Raw genomic sequence first — 22,582 nt, 5'->3', positions numbered from 1 at the left:
TAATACATTTAATTAAAATGATGCAAGGTTTTAGGTTTATTTCTAATATCCGAGGATTATTTAAAGATAGTTAAATACAAAATGAACGTACAGTAATGCTATCCAATTTTAAACACATCACAGAAACCATCATACAAATAGAAAACCTCAGAGAAACTCTCGCGTTGGTACAACATGTTGAACATGAGTTAAGTGAAGAAGCATATAATTTTCTAAACTATCTCAAGTATCGTATAGTAAAAATTTGAGGAATATTAGCTTAACATTTTAGATTCAGAACTGGAGCAACTTTATCGGAAGTGTAAGGTATACATTAAAATATATAAAACGTAAAATATACACAACTGGTAAATATATTTATAAAAATATTTGGGTGGACATTTTTTATTCTTCATAGTTCCAAACCCAGTCGACCACCTAAATCTCCAACGTCGTGTTTTCTCTGTTTCTCTATTCCAAAAGTTTTGGAAAAATGAATGCTCATAATAGGAACCACAATGGCCACCAACTCCGAAACAATGACAAACACACAATTTGGATTTCACAACCACCACACCACAATTTCTGAATTAAATAACATTTGAAATATGAACATAATATATTGTTATACTGTGATTTTTAACTACGATGGCAGCTATTTAAGGTTGCCTACTTAAATCAAAAGTAATAACAAGATTTATCTGTAAAATAAAAATATATCCATTCTTGCTTAAATTAAAAAATAAAGAAAACAAGTAGGTGTGTAGGTACGTCTAAACAAATTTAAAGTCATATACTATTCATTGCTGAGCAATAATGTTTTAGCGAATCGGATTTGACAGGTCAACATGTCCCGTGTTTTTTGGATGAATAATTGTCAATTTAATCTCAATATATGTAAATTTGTCATCGAACGTGTTTAACATCGTCGAATAACTGTAGGTAATGTTGTTTATTTTGATGTCATGTTTTATCCTTCAACACGATATATTAATATTATGTTCCTCGAACAATTGCCAAATAATCTGAATCCCTTCGCTATGTGTAAATGTTTGTGCATAATATTATATTTTATCACACCAGCGGCATTTTTATTCTTGTACACTATCATTTATTATTAGGTATTCTGTATTAAATTCACAAACTGTTTAATTTTGAGTTAGTGTCTTTTCCCCGTACTATACAATAACAGTGTATAGCCCGGTGTAGGTGTATAGGTACCTACTAATGAACCTTAGACCAAATATTGTTCACTTTCACTGAGCTACTATATTATGATGTAGGTATACAATATAATATTATAACATTGTCGTCCATGCAAATTTCCCTTGCTCGGAGCAAGCATCTAAAATAATATTATATGCCGTACAGATTATATGATAGGTATGGTATATAGTTTTAGTATAGTTAGGATACACCGCCGTTATATAATAATATGAGACATCTGGTGAACGGGCATAATATTATAAACAATTTTTTTTAAATCAAAATTTCTTTGTAACAGTCAAAAAATGACATTTATCATTATTATTATTTTATTTTACTTTATTGTTCCCTACTGCAATTTTAATCTTTGCACCCGGTGGTGGTTCATTTATAATGCTTAACCGTCGTCGCGGTGAGGTATAATTTATTCTGTTTTTCGTCGTGTGTATAATGCGTCCCCACGAAATGCATTCTAAACACTGCAATGTCCCTGCTGTTATCATCAAGAGCTTAGTTTATTTCATACATTCGTTGCGTGACCACGGGTCTCGTTTGTGGATAATGTGTATGCTTAGATATACATAATAATATGATCGTCGTTCTGAGGTTTTCATGAACCGTGTCGCTTAATCTGAAACCACCGGGTACAATGGTGATTGGTGAATAACTGGTTAGTATGTTTAGTAATGGTATCAATGGTATAGTACCAGAGAAATATGTACAATATTTTTTATATTTCCCTGCAAAATTAGTTTTTTACCCTATTATAGCTATAGTGCATGCTATATAACAGCTCTATAACTTTGTATGTATAAATACTATATACATCATGACAGATCATTGCAACCGTATACCTATGCTGAGTACCTTTTTTGTACCACATTTTGCATTTTTCAGAAACCAAATGATTTTTTGAAATCATAATATGAGGATATAATATATGTTTTTATAATATTGAATGCATAAAGCGATTTCACATCAAAATGTATTTAGAAAATAGTTGAATAAGCATCTTGTAAACGAAATACAATTAAATATGATCTTAAAAAAAAATTTAATAAAAGAAAAAACACTAAAAACAACAACAATAAATTTAAATATTTAAAAGAAAATCGTTTAATTGTTTTTTAATTGTTAAAATAACAATGACCCATATAATTTTACTAACGTATTAATATATCTATTACAGCTATATCAGGTATAATTCTGGTATATACATTACACAGTTATTTTATTTCCAACAGAATAATCAGTAAACCGAGTTACAATCCAAATTCAGAGTCGCACTCATATTTTTTTTTAATATTTTCAAAATTATATTTTTATTTTCGCACAATTTGTTTAAAGATTATGTTTTTTCTGCAAGACATTTTAAATTATTTGTTTTTTAAATGTATATGTTTTAAGAAAATGAAATTGAAAGTGTTTGAAAAAAATTCACTAAAACAGTAATGGCACTACCATGGTATTCTCAATTATTCAAGTGTAAGTAAAAAAAGCTTTTCTTGATCTTACTGCTGTGGAAACTAATTTTCAAATGAAATGTATTGAGCTACAATCGAATATTCAACTCAAAGAAAAATGTGATTATTCCTTTTTATTCAATTTCTATAAATATTATAACTACTCATTAGCACTCAAAAAAACATATCCTGTCCTCCACGATCCCATATTATTCATATTTTCGCTTTTCGGCAGAACTTACAGAACTCGCGAACAATTATTTTCAAGAATGAAAAACCCCGAAGAATCGCTGTCCACTATTTCAGATAAGCATTTTGAAACTGAAAGTAGTTTGAAAATTGCCACAATTCCAATCGATTATTCATTTATTACCTTTATCAAATTTCAAATTTAACATTAGTTAAATAAATATTTTTAAAAATATGGCTTCTTAAATCTGCGCTTGTGTGTGTGTGAAAATGCTGTTTCGACAGAAAATCGCTCGCTGACTACATAATAATCGTACACATGCACAAGCGTACATAACGAAACTCAAATTCATTCATAAAAGCGTCGTACAAGAATAACGCGTCTATCGCAATACGTCTATAGTTGAGCGTAATAATATGTAATTTTGTGCATTTTTAACGGTTATACTCATCAACTGACGGAATTCATCTCACGAATTCAATTGTCAAAACACACGTAATAGCCAACTGTATGTAGTGTTGTAGTTCATATTATTATATTTATTATTATCAGTGTTATTAACGTTAAAATATGCACTTATGTGTATGGGCTGATGGCCACAATATGTAATTATGTATGCACTTAAAAGTAAAGACGCAGAAAGAACCACAATCATTTTTTTAAATAAATGCATTTGTAATTAATTTTTAAACATTTCAAAAGAATAACAAAAAAGAACTAAAAATAAAACAGAATATATACATAATATTGTATAGTTTATATGTATGGTTAGTAGGTACCTAATCTATTAGGATTGAAAAATAGTTATTTTTTGGATACCACGCATTGATGGTATATAATAGTATAATAAATAGAAAAATTTTATTTTCCTTAGAAACTGGTTATTAAAAAAGTATGAAAAAATATTTTTGTCAGTGTCGAATCAAATTTATATTTGAGGTAGATGGGTTATACAATTTTCAATTGTATACAATATATTTTTTAACATCATTATTTATATTATCAACTTATTACAAGACTAGAATGTCCAATGGTATAATTATTCTTTAAGGCGTATCTAAATAAAATAAATTCTTTAAATATACAAAATACAATTTTAAACTTAATTTATCTACACTTAAATATGAATTTTTTTATACTCCGTCCAATGTGGGTATGAAGTTTCTAGAAGTTTAGAAACCTTGCAGTATTATATACGCATGTACATATTTTGTTGTGGCATTTTCAACCACTTTTGAAATTCATAGGTATTCAATATATCGTTATTTTTTTTTGTCGTTAACTTGTATGAAAACTTTATTATATGTTTAATGATATAGGTAGTGTTGAGTTAACATTTTTTTGTCCAAAAATAAATAAATAATAGTATCTATACAATTGGTAGCTTAAAATTGTATATTATTTACTAGCAAGAATTTGAATACGTATAAATCATTATTATAGACTGGCAGCAGTAGGCATAATGTTATTATGGTCATTTCGCTATAGTAGAAGTCGTTTCATAGGCATTTTTCTACATTTAAGACCATAATTTATAGCAGGTACCTATCTACATTCATACATTGTACCTATTATAAAGTGGTGCCATTTAAAATTTTTATAAATGTCTAACAATTTTCTACAGCCTAATAATAATTGATAGTAATTTATAATATTATTATTGATAATGATGCGGTCTCTTGTACGTGAACTCGTATAGACCTTTTTCGATTGTACTCAACATAATATTGGGGATAATAATACTTATATAAAATATGATCGGTATTAGAAATCGCAATACGACAATACTGTCTCGATAAACAATATGTTTTGCCAAATTATTTATTACTTTTATATTTCATTATTTAAATTCCTACATACGTAATAATATATGTGCATCTGCGCATGCTTCTTGCAGGCGTGGATTAATAACGAATATGGTGAGCGATCGAAAACTAGACTTTATACATCGCGATTCGTACTAAATTACCGGACTCGATTATACCCTTACTTACCTATCACGTAAAATAATGTACATTTAAAAAAAAAGTTAGGTATATACCATAGGTTATTCATCCGCGGACAACTGGCGATGTTTGTTTTGTCGCCTGCGGGTTATCGGCTCTATATATCGTGGGCGTGATGTCATAAACACTGTCTGCGTTAAAAGTCACTCTACATATTTCTCTCTCACACACTATACGACTACGCGTACTGTTTAGATCTGAAACTGGTATTTATAGCGTTTAAAAGATTAAGATTTTTCCGGAATTTTTTTTTAATATTATTTTAACGTGCACGCAGGTATTTTTAATGCACGAATTATGCATATTTTAGGAATTCCATTGCGTAATCATAATATATAGATGTGATATACCGACGTTCGAGTGCGTTTATATTACCCCATGTAACAACTATGCGTTGTAAATACCAAACGGCTTAATTTATATTACACATGCAGTCGGCGAACAAGCCTACCTATTAATGAGATCTATATCGATGATATGTCGGTACGAAGTACGAATTAATGAAAAAAGTGTTTGCGTGTAATACCATGTCCCTAACCATGTAGTATGGATACCGAAATAGTATAGGAAATACGTTTGGTCATCGATAAGGTAACCCGCGGGGTCTTACTTTTGACGGGAGATATTATATAATGTATATATCAAATTATTGTTTGCAAAAATATATTGAGGTAACGCAGTTATTTGTTTTAGAATCATCAATACCTACATCTTATCTTTGTGTACACTTACATTTCAATTTAATATTGTAAATCAGTTTTTGACGTTTTATGACTCATATTCGTGTAGCCGTGTAGGTAACCTACCCACTTCATAATATTACTGAACATTGAATTTCCTTTTATAAGAAACAACAATCTCAGCCTATTTTATTTTACTTGTTCTGAGCCGATCGTTTCAAAACATCGCGTATCAATTGTGATTGAACATAAACATAGGTACCTAGTTGTTATATTTTCAATAAGTACCTATTCATTTTTCAGCACATAACCATTTAAACGAAAAATTGCTCGTAGTAATAATGATACAAAACTGTACGCACAACATGACAGGCGATGAAAAAGTCAGAAAAAAGTATAATTTACTTAGGTACCTAGTTTATTGTACCACACAATATTGTACTTATTACACCGTTAAATGACGATAATAATTTTTACATATTTCCACTTCAAGGGCGCTTATTATAGATATATTATAATATCATATGGAGCCGAGATATATGTTGAGCTCATTTGCAAGACGCGCAATTGAATTGGCTCGTTGGAATTCTATTCCGAATCGTCAGCAAACAACTCTTAAGATAACAATAATAATAATAATAATATGACATCTTTGTCTACAAATTAATGCAATGTACCTATAATATTAATAATAATTATTATTCACATACGATATAATATAGATAGTCTTGGAATTCGACGAAACAAATGAAATCGAAATATTTTATGAATACAATTTGTCCGTCCATTGATCCGTCCATCCGGCAACGTCGATTTTTTTTTCGAAAATTCTAAAATTTTTCTCGTACATCGTCGGCGGCGGCGGCGGCTTGTACACGCGTGAATGATAAATTCGTACACAATAACGAGCGTGTAAAATATCAATAGTAAGCCACTACAGTAAGTAAATAACGCGTACCTATATAGGTAGTAGGTGTATCGAGACGTCGTATTATTGTTTTTAACCGTACGCGTTTTTTTCGTCTCTGTCGTCGCATGCGTAAATTATGATATATTATGTGCGCATCGATCGCAAAAATAAAATAAAAAATGCGTACACAAATAACATATACTATTATATTATATTTATAATATTCGACTCGCGGGCCGAATGCTTCTATAAGTGAGATCATAGATCCCGCGCGCGCCAGCCAACGGCGCCGAGGCCTGAGACACCGATCGCTGGTCACAATTTGTGTGCTATGTCCCAGACAGCATTTTGTAATGATAATATTATGATAACGTTATACTAATATTATTCGTTATTACAATGTTATAATAATATTATTAATCAAAAAATTGTTGTCCGGGGTGCAGTGTAAAATAGAGGTTCATCGGTCAGGCCTAAAATATAAATCATGTAAAATATGTAAAATATCAATATATAGTATAAGCCACTACAAATTTTCAGTGCGTATATAACCCGTAGTCCGTACCTGTATAGGTAGTATAATATATATATACGCCGATACGTCGTATTATTATTATTATTATTATTTTTAACCGTATATTATACGATATGTGCGCGTCGATCGTAAAAATAAAATACGTACACACACATAACACATATAATATTATATTTATAATATTCGACTCGCGGGCCGAATGATTCTATAGGTGAGATCATAGATCCCGCGCGCGCAAGCCAACGGCGCCGAGGCCCGAGACACCGAACGCTGCTCACAATGTGTGTGCTATGTGCAGTGTAATAGGTTCAGCGGTGCTGTGACACAAGCCTCGTCACCGCCGCGCGTGCATCAGACGCGTTTTTAACTGTCGTCGCGTCTTAAACGTCGTCGTAAGTACCGTTCTGTTTATTTTTATATTGTTTTGCGGATTTCGATGTTTTTCTAAAAAAAAAAAAAAATTCTCTATAAATAATAAAACGATAATTTTTTTCGACTTTTTTTATTATTTACGTCTCGTTGTAACGCCAGACGCCGAGAATAACAAAAAAACGTAGTGCTTCTGGATTTTTCACAAGTGGAACGCAATTAATAAATACAAGGTAAAACGTTATTGTATAGTAATATTTAACAATCGTAATCGAAATATACAACTGCTACAGAATAATAGTTATTATATTATTAAGCACGCGCCATTTTAATATACGTATATTATAATGTATAATGCATATCAAGTTATTTTGCAAAAATTTGTTTTTTACTTTATCATAGCAATAATATTTTATAGATTCGATAGAGTGGCCAATACAATATAATATTAATTATAACATAATAAAACGTCATTTTTTTTTTAATGCTTATTACATTGGTTCAGTTCGAAATTCTTGTGCACTTACGTACATGTATATTACAATAACCCAGTCCACAGGTAGTTAATTTTCGTACTCACAAACGTACATCGAGTTTATCTTAAAATTTTTCACATTTTTTCGATACCACTTAATGTTTAACTTTTGTCTTCAGTTCGCTATACTACTTATAAATTTTCGTTTTATTTAAGTTACGAACGAATTATATTTGTATTCGCATTACATTGATGGGTTTGACATGCAAATAAAACAGTACTATAAAATCATAGGAACAACACCGTATTACGACAGTATTGTACGTCTTCGTACACGGTCACTCGTTTTGTAAATTATTTATACCTTTACCACAATATTGTTAATCATTATAATATTATATTAACACCGTACAGTGTAATAGATAGGTATTTTTAATTAAGTTTAAAATGTTTGAAATCCGTACCTACAAATATTACAATAAATATTTTATATTAGATACAAGTTATTGTATTCAGTATTCATATTCAACTAGGTATGAAAACAATAAACTGTCACTTAGTCTGTTCGTATATTTTTGCGCGGTATTAATCTCGAGCGACAATATTAACGTGTTTCATATGTCCAATACAACATCAATTTATCTGCATTTATTCACTTATTCATAATTTAAAATAATTTAATACATCAATAACATTATAACCATCACGAAATTAAAAGTTATAAAAGGCACGCGCAAAAATAAGCGATCTGCAGTTGCACATTGAAGTCAGTATAATTATATTGTCATAATTCAGCGTTGTTTTTTTTTTAAATAATTTTTAAATCGTTAATTTAAAAACATAAATCCGCAAGAATATGATTAAATGTAAATATATTTCGTTCGTCGTCACGCCACGAATTAGTCGCGTGACTGTCTATATACAACATTATAATGTACCTGTTAATATTATTATAATATTATAATCATCGCGTAATAATATAATGCATATTTCACATGATATAATATTATAGTCCGACGGGAAACACGAAATCGAGGAGATTTTAATATTACAATAAACGTGTATTGTAGACTGTTGAGCATCGCACAATACAGCCTTAGAATATTATAGACTGTTTAATAAATATAATTTAATGGAAAAATAAATCTGAATAAAAAAACAGCGATATCAGCAAAATACCTCTAACGCCGTTCGCCGCTCGACCTACCTGTAGATTATGGTTCAAGACAAATATTGTTATATACAGTGTCGAAGGATGGTTGTTTTGTCCACAACGTGAAAACAAATGTTATCTCGCTAAACACATAACATAATAAATAATATATGCCTGAAATACTCGAATAAGACGTCAACTTTGGAGACGTTTTTTTTTTTAGTTTACCCGTCGGCGACATAGGCAGCGTGTGATGTAATTTCCGCAACGTACGAGTGAGTATATACTCAACAGCGTCGGAAGTATATTATTATGTACCCATTATGCCTATACACATGTAAACACAATGGGCCGTTACGCGGACGATGATTTTTTCTATCGACTAATCGAAACCAAAAATCGATGATAAGATAATGATTTATTACAATAATTGTTTTACAAACAGCGAATGTTTTTTTTCTTTTGAGCCCTATATTTTCCTTCGCTGCAGGTTTTTGCAGATTATTCACGAACTCTCGAACATCGATTATCATCGGTGGGCATAATATTTGTTACATATATATTATAATAATTAGGGCTAAGATTTATTATTATGCTTTGGTATTTTTTTTAACAGTGTCTTATTGCATTTATCATATACAATTAAATATTATAATTTTGGCATTTATCATTGTAGTGCTATATTTTGAAAATTATTTCCAAGCTTCCTTTTATCTCGACTACCTATACATAATATGCAAAACGGGACTTGGTATATGATGCTTGGTATATAACCCTGATAATTTCAATTCCGTAAAATCAGTGGTTTTGTCTGAACGAATTTTTTTTTAAATCCATTCAAATTGCTGTATATTTATTTCCTAGTAAGACTATTATCAACGATTTAGCTTATCTGTAGGTAACTTTGAGTTTCTCACTCTATCTGTTTTACATTTAGAAAATGCTTGATTATCACTTAACGATAGTTTAAAAAATATTGGTAACTTTAATATTATTTATTTTATCTTATTTTTATTGCATATTTTAGCACGTTTTGACAAAACTAAATGCAGATTTTACTATTTTATATTGCAGAATATAATAAATCTTAGCCCAAGTAATAATGAATAAAATCGTTTGATCGTATAAAACTGCAGTTAAACGTGTGTTGCTAACTTTATTGCCAAGTGGTCACGAAAAACCAACGCACGGCCATCACAATGATTCGGCAACGATTCATTTTTTTCTCAACGAGATGTTAACGTTCATCCGACAAATGAACATAAGAAAATATAATGAACCAAGACCGACCACGTGGTTATGGTAGGGTCACCGCCTACGCAAGGGTGTTTTTCCAAAATATTTTAAGCGTACCTACTCTAGACATTAGAAGAATTGTATATTTATTAATTATTTTATCAATATTAAAAAGTGGAGATTTTAGGGTAAACTTTTAAAATTAAAATGTAAATCTATGTTTTTAGGGATAATATATAATTTAATTCAAATGTTGTAATGAATTTCAATACGAGCTATTTAAATTAATGTTAAAAAATTTTTGACTTTTGGTTATTTAATTTGTAAAATATCGACAGTGAATAATAAATATACGTAATAAATAATACTATATAGTTATAATATTAAACGTATGTGCTTTCTCATTGTACACTTTTCCTTAATATCTGCGTGTTATCAAATTACGTATCAATAATATTTATTACAGTAATAAAATGCTTAACCAATTAAATGGTTGATATAATCATTAATCACATATTGTACCTATATTTTATCAAATTTTTAATGATGTCCTAATTTAATTTCCATATTTTTCTGTGATTGATATTTATATCAAATAATTGTAGTTATCATCTAAAAATAAAATAATATTATGTTATTCTCGTTATAATTAAGATACCAAACACTCGTTTTAATAGGTAGGTACCTACTAGATATAATAAATTGGTAATTTAAGAGTAGGTACACAGATTATTATAATGGCAAAAATTACAGCGTAAGTGCATATTACTACTATACTATTTACTGTTGACATTTTACATATTTACAAACCATAAATTCAAAGTTTTCTATATCCTTCAATATTATTGACGCATCAATGTACCTATAAACCCATACAAATCTCATGAAATATTGAACCGTATTTGTATGAATCATATTTTCATAATATATGTTCCCATTTAAATCTTAAAATTCAGCTAGATTTTACAATTCTAAATGTTTTTTTCACGTGGGGCATTTTTTTCCTAATTTAAATATTTCATGGTGAAATCTACTGTCACATACAATTTGGAAGACATAATGGATCATTTATAACACTGTGGTTGTAACGTTGTCAGTCAATATCGTCCAAATGTTACAGCGGGCTGTATTATATTATATTAAGTGTATGAGATTTAAAGTTCAAGTTTTTCTGCAGAATATCATATAAAAACATGTTTACTTTTAGCGAACTTTCGTAACCTTTTCTAATATTAAATTACTTTTTCATTCGAACTCTTATCAATAATACATTATATTATTATATAATAAAATATGATTTTTTATTATGTTAATGTTCTAAACGATAACACATATTATTATTGTACTACACCTACTACGTACGTCAAACAGATAGCGAAAAAATCCGAGTGAAGAAGCTCTTTATCTATGAGTGCTGCGGCCGTGACGAGAGCCGTGTGTGATATATTTGGTTTACTCAAGTCCTGTGCACATTAATATATTATTATTATGATTATTATCTTGTATACCTATACGATGTCAGTTTTTTCGTCTTTAAAGTCTACGAAGAATTCGGCACACACAAGACGAAAAGCATTTGCCGACGAACCATTTTATTGTGTTCTATTGTATACTATTTAATTTTAAACGTTTCGGATTCTGCCGTGGCAGTATTATGAACGCCTTTAAAAAAAATGTTTATGCCAAAATCTGACGGTCGTTTAACATTAACGAGCAACTTGCGTTTGCCAAACCGACCACGACTGCAGCGAATGAACCGCATTCACATACGCCAAGAATATTAAAAAACAAACAAAAACCAGAAAAATAACAACAACCAAACGACCCTTTTTGTGGGCACCCACACCTGCAGCAGCATGTTAAAACCGGTTAATGAGATTCGTCCGGCGTGAAAGTTGAGAGAAACAATGTGAACGTAATTATTAAAAAAAATGCATATTCAAGCAGGTAAAATCTATTTTTCTTTACATTTTTATTATTTTACACGAAGAATGTTTGCATATACGGACACAATTACAATAATAGATATAATAACACCGACGCGTATAAAATATATTTTTAGAACATGATTACAGAACCCTCCCCGTCCACAACAAGGAAAATGATTATTTTTTTATTGCTCTAGGAATAAATAAATTGCACCGTGAACTTTCTTAGGCGAGTACACAATTTTAACGGATATATGTGTACCTTTTGTTCAATTTATATCTGTAACAGTTTATATTATATATTTAAACGTTCAAGGTGGACGCAATAATTATAGTAGGTGGATACCTACATTATTATATAAATTGCAATGCATGTTCGCGGTATACAACTGTAACGCGTTTACAATATTATGTTGATCGCAATAGATTTGAAATGATTGATAACGAACAACTTTTCAAATAAAATATATAATATTATTACCGCGATGTAACCATGAATACACGATGTCGTGATAATTTAGGTATGAGCGGTATATATAATGTATACCATATAGTAATACATAATATGTTATGATAAGTTATCTAACGCTCGTATTATGTGCTTAAAGCTTAGGTACTAGCTATACTATTGTTATTATTATATGACTATATATTGTAGTAAAGAATACCATTCATTATTCTAGTCAAAATAATTGCAAAATTGGGGATAGTGCGTTCATCGGGTATATAAAATATACCTTAACCTATTATACATTTATACTTGATGACAATTTATTCTTGTCAATTTCGTAAACGACTATTTTAACACACTATAGCATATTATATTATGTATTTTGCGTTTTGATTTTGTTCTAGAAAACCCGAAGCACACCACTTGTAGAGATAAGGTGGCGCCCGCAATTATTGTCTGGTCTTCTGTAGTAGATACCAATAATAATTGACATATACGGACCCCTTAGTGTTGACATAATGATATGTGGTAGAAAAGCAGTGTATACTGCAGTGGTCAAATTTACGTGACGTGGCGTCCTCAGAAATTTCCAATGGGGAGGAGGAGGGGTTGTGAATAATTTCTAGGAACATATATAGGGGGGGGGGCTATCGGCGCACCTAAAAATGAGCACGTAAAAAAACAGCCAAGGGGGAGGGTTTAAGCTCCATTGCTCCTGTGTGAGCACGCCCATGTACATCATCCCGGTCCTACCCAATTGGAATTTTGGTAAAGACGTACACACAAATATTAAGTACCTATGTAATTTATATGAATTTGTACATTAATTTTCAACATTTGTACAATCATTGTTCGGCAGCAATTACATTTACTTAAAAAAAAAAATAATAATCCTAATAGAAATTTTGTTCGTTAAAACTAGACATATTTACGTACCTTTATATATTGTATTTTACAATGGTAGTTTTGATTTTACTAATTGCTATTGCCTATTTATACTTGCATACTACTAATAGTAAACGAAATTATTAATATAATACCAATATAAATATATGATAAAATGTACATAGTAACTAATATAAGCTGACAGACCTTCTCCACTTAGAATTGTTTTTCGTATGCAATGATTTATCATTGAATTACAATAATTTTTAACTCGTATATTATTTCAGTGATGACCTACTTAATGATGAGATACGACTCCTGCTTTACAGAAGAGCGGTTACTTACTTGCCCAATTTTTTATTTTCAGGTATTTAAAAATGTATGTTATTCATTCTATTTTCCAAATTATAAATTATAATGTTTGAATGTGGTGATCTTTGCTCACGTTCATAGTATATAATTTCATATAAATATTTTTAAATTATTAAATTGTCTTTTGTACCTTTCATAATAAGCACTTAACATTTTAAAAATATTTAATAATATAACTATAATACTATATAAGTACTTAGTACCTACTTTACTTTATGTATAAATGTGAAAATCGTATTATTTTAATGGGATACCCCTGGAATCTGAAAAATAAGAAATAAAAATTTTGATTTGTGGTGGGGCTGGGGTAAACGTAGTTGCCGCGAAACAATAATCGTATGAAGTTTGAAAATTGTCGTACAAAGTCATATAAATTACGTACCTGATAAATTACTGTTGTCTCTGATAACGGTAAATCCGAGGTCGTACAAGTTTTGAAAATGTTTGCACAAACTACAAATACATACAAATTACATATTAATAACTATTTGGGTAGGTATAAAGATTTAGGTATTAAGATGGATTACAAATGGGTGGTGCCAGGGTAATGTACGTGTCAAAGTGGACCAGGAATAACACTAAGACAGAATAGGATGAATGAATAACAATAATAATTATTGTATTCTCGGTTCGTCCAATTAAATGTTGTTCTCGCTTTATATTATGGTGGTATAGTTGATGATCCATTTATGAAGCGTATTTGCTCTACATTAAATATAGGGTCGCGGATCATTGGCATTTTCCATGGAAAAATAGTGGGAAATACGCGTAAGCTTCGTACCTATGTTTGTCATTATGCACTGTATCAAAGATAGCGAATATTTGCTACGCGGACATAGATCACATATTATTATGGATAATGTCAAACCCCGAGTACGAATAATAATATATATGTTATTTATGCATATACGTTGTTTATAATACGATTTCAACGACCGTAAACTAATTGATTTTGTCGTATGTATATACTTAATGATTCATAAAATTATAATATATTACGTACAGTCCTCGTTATTGTGTACCTACTTAGTTAAATCGTGATTAAAAAAACAACTCGGCAGCTAGATTGACCTATATTATAATATTATTATTATTACAATAGTAAGTAGGTACATATTATACATAAATAGGTACACACATTATTATACGCCACTGTACGTGCACAGATACTTTAATTATCGTTTTATGTCATCGCGCGTCTCCGATTAGCTGTTTCAATACGTATATACACGCGGATTATAATGTATGCATTGATCGTGTAGTAGAAAAAGATAAAATAACAATTATTGGAAAGAACATAAAATTCATTATAATAATATTATGTCTGTACATAATTATTACGTACCTGCACGCGGTAATCTCCAGTTCACGGCCGTCGTCGTCGTTCCATTCTTGAAGATAGACGGTGCCCGTGCAAGTCGCTCTCATACCACGGTCCTGGTCGAGGGTTGACGCATCGGGCATTAAATTATTGTAATCTCTTGTCAAACATCACGACGACTGTCTCTGGCCGCATATCAATGTCGATCCATCTGTCGTCGTACGGACGCGAATACATCGCGTTTTGTTGTTTTGCAATCGGGTCAACCACGGAGCACATAGTATATTGTAGAATAACATATTATTATGATAATATGCCTAGGTATAAATATCATTATAATAGCGGTAAAAATAGTTACGACCTACACTCCGGTGGTCTACTCGGTATCCCTACATGTCGGTGGGGTGCATTCGATATTATATTCGTCGAGCGGAAGACTTTCACAGTTTCACTCCTCAGGCCTATAATATATTTAAATGTTTTTATCAAACAGCTGCTGACGGTGGGCGTAACCGGCTTCTGTATTGCACGCTCGACGAACAAGTGATCAACTATCGTGTCACATATGTATTTTATCGGTTGGCTAATAGACGTCGTTGGTTTAAACGATGTCCTCATCAGTTTATCTAATAATATAGTATTAAGTATTAAATGTTTTATAATATGTATAGTAGGCAGTAGCTAGTGAAGCGGTGTGTGATATTATACTAATAGAATAGAGCCAAGAGAAAAAAAATATTTATACACAAACATGGAGTATTCATAAAATGCCCAAAAATAATAATACCTATAAGTGGCCTGGTGTGGCGTGGTGGTTGACTTCAGTCACAAAACGTGTTCTGAGTCAAGCTTCGGCCGTTGCCACTAGTTCTCGGATGGACGACCCCGGTTCTAGTCACAAATATTCACCATATACCAGATACCTTGTCACTTTAGTACTTTACTTGATGAGAAGTTTGAAATTGATTATATTTTTAATATTTCTAGGTAGTTTGCATTAAACTTGGTTGTTCTAATCAGCAATTAACCAATCATTATCACCTTTTATTTTATTATTTTTATTTAGTGAAAATTAATATGTTCCAAAATAATTTATTTTCCAAATGTCGGTTAGCTAGTAAGCTGATTCGAAAAGCTTGACTGCCCAGAACGGGCTCTTACCCCTGACCTCGGACACCCCTGCCCAAGAGTACTGATCATACGATATTATGATGTCGATGTCATAAATCATAATACTTATGCTAACCTATGGTTGGTAAATAAACGAACATAATATTTAGCTTCGATAAGACGAAATGTGTTTAAAGAGGTACAGTTCGTAGATTACATGTCATCTCGTAATTTATATAATTATATATATACCAGGAGATCCTGTATGACGTTGCCCATGATAAATTTAATAATTCTAGTGGATTTAACTCTGTTGTAAGCTCCGTTAAATCTAAACTATAGTTACACAAATTTTTAACACGGTAATTTGGATGGTTTTTACCAAATATATAAAACTACATCCAATTATAATAAATATTTTATTTTCTGTAACCAATTTAAAACCCATTATACAAACAAAAAAAACATTTGTTTTTCATGAGTTCAACAAATCGCTATGTGGACTCATATTTGAAAAATTGTCATCAACTTTCGATTTGCATATCTTCGAGTAGGTATCTTTATACAAAATTACCTGTGTTCCAAATCTCAGAACCACGAGTGCGATAGAATTGATAGTGGATCACTTACACACACAGACACACACACACATAGACACACATATACACAGACAAACACACACACGTTATACAGTCACACAAACACAAACTCAACCATTGCCTTTTATTAGTATAGACATTGATTATAAATAATTATTTATTATGAAACTATTTTAATTTGTAAATTACAATAATAATCAGTCTTCCGGACATTATAAGGCTCTATCCGTGGGTGTTGTGTGTATAGAAACTCTACGTCTGGACGTCTTTTTTTCGGCGCATCGGAACACGAGTGCTTATCACCTGCCCGTGATTTACGCGGCCGTTATCAACTCGTGCGTATATTTTTACGGAGACCCAATTTCGTCCGGTGCCAAAAAAATCGCGGTGGCGTCGAAATTCGCCATTATACACTGTAGCAGCAGCACTCTCCTCGGACAGTCTTGCGGGCGATCGATTGGTAATCGTCCAACTAGCTATTCTCTGTCGATCGATTCCGCACTATATAATCACATAGTGCATACTATTATAATATATATTTTACATATATATATATATAGAATGATCCGTATAGGTACTCCCGGGTCGATTTGCGTACGGAGCGTTCCATTAGACCGCGCCTGCGTAAATAACAATAATAATAATTATTATTATTTTCCTAGTCAATTGTGTTGCGGTGGCTTTTAAATAATAATATAGTGTTCACGATGCTGCACATTATATTGTTTGTGCGCAAAAGTTGGCTTTGAGAATCAGCAGCCGTGTACACGGCTGTGGTAAATTATAACCACCCCGTGGCCAGGTGCAAATCATATTATATGCATATTATACTTACAGAGAAACGGCGGGGAGAGAAAGCAAGATAATAATAATTAATAACAATATTGTGTTGACCGGATGTCGTACAGCGTGATAATACATTATACCGCCGGTAGTATATTATAATAAATATACACGCGTGTTGTACACGGGATAGGCGCAACTAGGGCAAACTCGACACAATGTGATATTATTATGTGTGTAATATCGCGATGACAAACGCGATTAATCCAAACGCGTGCACAGGTGTATTATTATATTATTAGGCATAATGTTTTCATTGTTGTGCCGGTGTATAATATAGGTAGTGTAATATAATGTGGCTATGGTAAATTTTCATCGTGACTTGTCAAAACACGGCGGTAGCGCTTATTGTTATGTATATGCACGTTGTATACATATATTATTATATACCTATATATTACAAGATGTATGCTCGGTCGGTGAATTGTTTTCCTTTTATAAGTTTTATAATTAAAAAAATTCAAGACATCAAACCCTCGTATTTAATAGGTTGCAGTGAACTTTTGTACGGAAACTTTTTCCCGCACGGATCTCGTTTCCACGACGAAAGTTTTTCATTCGACAATTCGACGACTTCCGTACGATTTATCCACGATTGCTAAACATTCTCCTAATAATTAGATATCTGTGTAAACGGTAAACCCTATACATGAAGATTACGATAAAAAAAGAATGATCCATTAATAATCCATATAGGTAGGTTCAGTGATAAGGTACATTTAGCTTCACAACGTATACAAAATGCGTGACATTTAAATATTTTAAACAATTTAATTTACCTACTTACGTTTGATAAATAATTATAGATTTGAGATAATATAGATCATCAAGGAAATCATTATTTTATTATCATAATATTTTAGGTAAAATCTGAAAGTAATAGATTTTTTATTTAAAAATTAATTTTGATCAAATTCAGATGGTTTCATCGTGTTTTGGATCCTGTGATATTTTATTTGGGTCTCGTTCTGATTCTGGTTTCATTAATTATTTCGGCTAATATGGGTTAATATGTTCTATTATGGTATAACAAGCCCTGATAAATGGGCGATTGTAAATTCCACCGATTGAATTCTCTCGCGTTTAATATTTAATAACGACTCGCAGTCGATACAGTTACAATGTACAAAATCATTATGAGACGCTTCTGTACATTTTATGAACGCCACTGTACGATACACATATATAAAAAATTTAAAAAATATATATTGGTGATACGCTTTTGTGCCTGTGTAAATGATCAATGGTTTGTATATTTTATACCATGATGATAATATAACAACAACGATATACCTACCGTAATAATTCGTGTAATGATTAATATACTTTGTTTAGCCGCGTACAGTAAGGGCGATAGAGTGACCTTATGTACACCTATCTACGCGCTGGCTATGTACATTGTATACCTATTTATAAGTACAATATGATATGGTTATAATATGTCTCAAGGATGAAGAAAATTGTATACGCGCGCGTCTTCAAACCAAAAACCACCTTCGGGGCAAAACAAACAATATATAAAATATATTATAATAATATAACATATTAATATCCCGCCGGTTTGTTAAAGAAAGCAGTGTATTTGTTCTCCCCCTCGTTATTAATATAATCTCTGTTGACGTCATTGTACAGGTGCCAATAAAAGAGTTACGTCGTTTGATTAAATATAATATTATGATGAGACAGACGTGTGGGCCACGGAATGCGATCGGCTAGCAATATTTTTTCTAGTTGTTTAAAATTTGATTTTAATTATATCACGCTGTGTATTCTAAGACCACCCGCGCATCTGCACCCGGGAGTAAAAAAAAATGGAAAACTTTTTTCGATTCGGCACACAGCCAATTGATTTAAAACTTGATCGATCTTATACAGAAAGTATAATAAGATTATATCTTAATGGAGAAAAAATATAATGTAAATTGTAATTGTTTTTTATGACCGAATGGCAAATATATATTTCTAATAATTCTTTAAATTTGACAAAAACATTCGTACATAAATGTTGATTTATATTTGAACAAATTTAAGGAGTGTAATCAAAGAAAATTAATAATAAAAATTACCATACTGCAGTGACTATTGTTTTACATTTTGTTCATAAATAATAGTAATACACTCATAAGGAAATATAAAATGCTCAATTCCAACTTTCACTTTTTATTCAGGAGACGAAAAAAACCATAATATTATGTTATGTTTGTTATTGATTATACAGAATATGTCTTTTCGACTTTCTTATTTGGTTCCTTAGGATGAGTCAAAACCGTTAAATAAAAAACTTATGTGTACCTACTTTAGAAACTGTATTATTAAACATATATTTTTTAATAATGGAATAGGCTCTCGTTTTTATAAATGTCTGAAATGTATTCTATAGTCATCGATTCTAATTTTATTGATTTCAAAGCAATCTATTTTTGTTAATCAAATCCATTGTGACAAAAAAATTTTTTTGTATTGAACATTGAAAACAAAACCTATAAAATATATCTATAAGAGTATAATATACGCGTTATCATTTTATTTTGACCAATTAAATGACTACTGGATAATTAATAGATTTTCTGATAAGTATACACACAAGGTAGTCCGTTTAGGATGTATATACTCATTACTTATTTCGAAAAGTTAAAATATTATTTTTACATAAATTGTAAATTGATATCATTGCAAACAATGCAAACCAACTACTCTGAAAAAAATGTCTTTTTTTACAATTTTTCCTCGTTACGGCGAACGGAGTAGTGGACCAACATTTTACGGGGTAGGTATTCCCGTGCCTCTCTACCTTGCTCATCTTAACTTTAAATAGGTACTCATAACGAAATATTTTCATAAAAGTTAAAACTTTTCCAAATGTGGGTGTTGTAGATACTCAAATGGTTCACCTTGTTTATTATACTCGATTCGATAGAATTTATGTATACCTACAACATAAGTTATTTTAAACATAATATTATATAATAGTTAAAATATATAGTCCTACAAGGTTGTTGATATAGCTGAATATGTTAAAATAACAACAATAAAAGTAATTTGGTTCATTATATACATATAGGTACCTATACTGTTCGAGTTTAGCAGGTCTTAAAATATTTTTTACGAACAGTGTTTTGCATTATTCTCATCATTACCTTCGGAGACTTTACTGCTTAAGTAATTATAATATCATCGTATAAATTCCAGCCGTAAAAATAACATTATGTGAGTCACGGTGTTCCTATGTATACAACGGTAAGTTTCAATCATTTGCCCATCCATATCACGTCATAAGAACACTTAGATTTAAATAATGCAAATAATAACAGTTTTTTAGTTTTGTTTTTTAAGTGATTACCTATCCTAGCACTGCCTAATCTATTTGTATTTTACCGTTTTCGTCTTGTCATCTTATACGCGCGTATATATTAAAATGTTTTAATGGACTCACACTAAGTCAATATAACATAATATTATACTAATATTGTAAACATAAATACGTATTAACATATTATATTATTATATTATAATATGATCGTCGTTATTATACATACGGGTCATTTATTATAAATATTTGACTGTTGTCGTATTGTGTACCGAAACGAACCTACCCATATTATGCAAAACGACCATAACGCGCAATTTACAATGGTAGGTATAGCCGTATAGGCATAGTATGTAATATCTACCTATCATTCATAAAAGGGAATTTATCATTGTTGTCTCGACTCGACTTAAAACCGATGTGAATGATATTATTATAGTAAAAAGATTATCCCGCGAAACGTCTGCAGCAGATATTTATTCCATACGATCCGTTCAAATACTTGAATCGATAATATCGATCAATTCTACGAAGGTGTAAAACTATCGGTTGTGTATAAAATATTCGGTATTTTGTTATTATCGATGTTCGTCGCGTCTTCTTGCATAATATTTCTGTCGCGAGTTCAATTCGTTTGGACGACATTCGAATCGGGTCGAGCATAATATCTGGTGATAAGTTAAAAGTTTCACACGCGATCGCGTTTAAATTGCTCGATTTTGACCTCTTCTCAAAAGTTTGATTAGAGTGTTGCTGTCGAATAAGAACCACAAGCGGTGATAATATTGTAATGTACGTCGCGGTCGATCACAAGCCGACGCGCAAGTTCAAGGGTGGGCCGCGTTACATTGACACCAATATAGTGTAATACAGGCACCTTACTAATAAAGTAATTAACCATATGATTTCTGTTCTGCGCATTACGGTTGAAGCGCAGCCATAAATATAACGCATAATGTATATAATCATAGCGTACACGAAATACGACATAATATATATATATATAATATCATATAGCTTGTAATGCGACCCATTAATGAAACAATTCGTAGCCCGTTAAGTGTTCAATACGTTTGTCATTCAAAGAAATTTAAAACCACCAGCTATTGACTTAATTTCTAACTATTTGCAAGTCTTAATTTATTCCGAACGTTCTTGAATTGTCACGATATAGTGATGGCTCACAAATCACTGTAGGTGATTTATTAATATATACGAGATCAAAACGTAAGCATAATACATGCGTGCACTCCGACCCCAGATTTGTTGAGCACGGTGTTATTAATTTGAATTCACTCGCGACACGATAAAACATTTTATAATATCAAATCGGTAAATGGACGAAATTCCCATTTTTTTATGATTTTATAATTATAGTTGGGGAATTTTGTCTCGTGCGCCTCCCATTGCAGCACATCGTTGGGAGGATATATCCGGATAATTTTGTCCTAGATTTTATAAAACCGAATACTTACACGGTAATGGAATATTATGATAATAAATTGTCATTTATCGACAGATTCAACGGCGATATTGTATCAGTGTAATACATTTCTCTTTATTG

General features: G+C 31.1%; 1 protein-coding gene across 4 annotated transcripts in view; it reads left to right on the top strand.

The window, feature by feature from the left end:
* Window positions 1–1,834: 1,834 nt before the first annotated feature.
* Window positions 1,835–22,582, top strand: part of LOC132942872 (tubulointerstitial nephritis antigen-like) — a 44,031-nt gene continuing 23,283 nt past the window's right edge. Inside the window, exons 1-2 of one of the 4 annotated variants that reach the window (XM_061011550.1) lie at window positions 7,209–7,361; window positions 7,501–7,571. The gene's annotated coding sequence lies outside the window, so the exon portion shown is untranslated. Of the gene's footprint in view, window positions 1,856–7,208; window positions 7,572–22,582 lie in introns of those variants that run through there. The other 3 variants (XM_061011553.1, XM_061011552.1, XM_061011549.1) reach the window with 3 other exon arrangements.

This window comes from Metopolophium dirhodum, chromosome 4 (genome assembly GCF_019925205.1).
Source record: "Metopolophium dirhodum isolate CAU chromosome 4, ASM1992520v1, whole genome shotgun sequence".
Taxonomy (NCBI): Eukaryota; Metazoa; Arthropoda; class Insecta; order Hemiptera; family Aphididae; genus Metopolophium; species Metopolophium dirhodum.
Note: the sequence above shows the minus strand (reverse complement) of the source record. Positions and strands in the feature narration are given on the sequence as shown.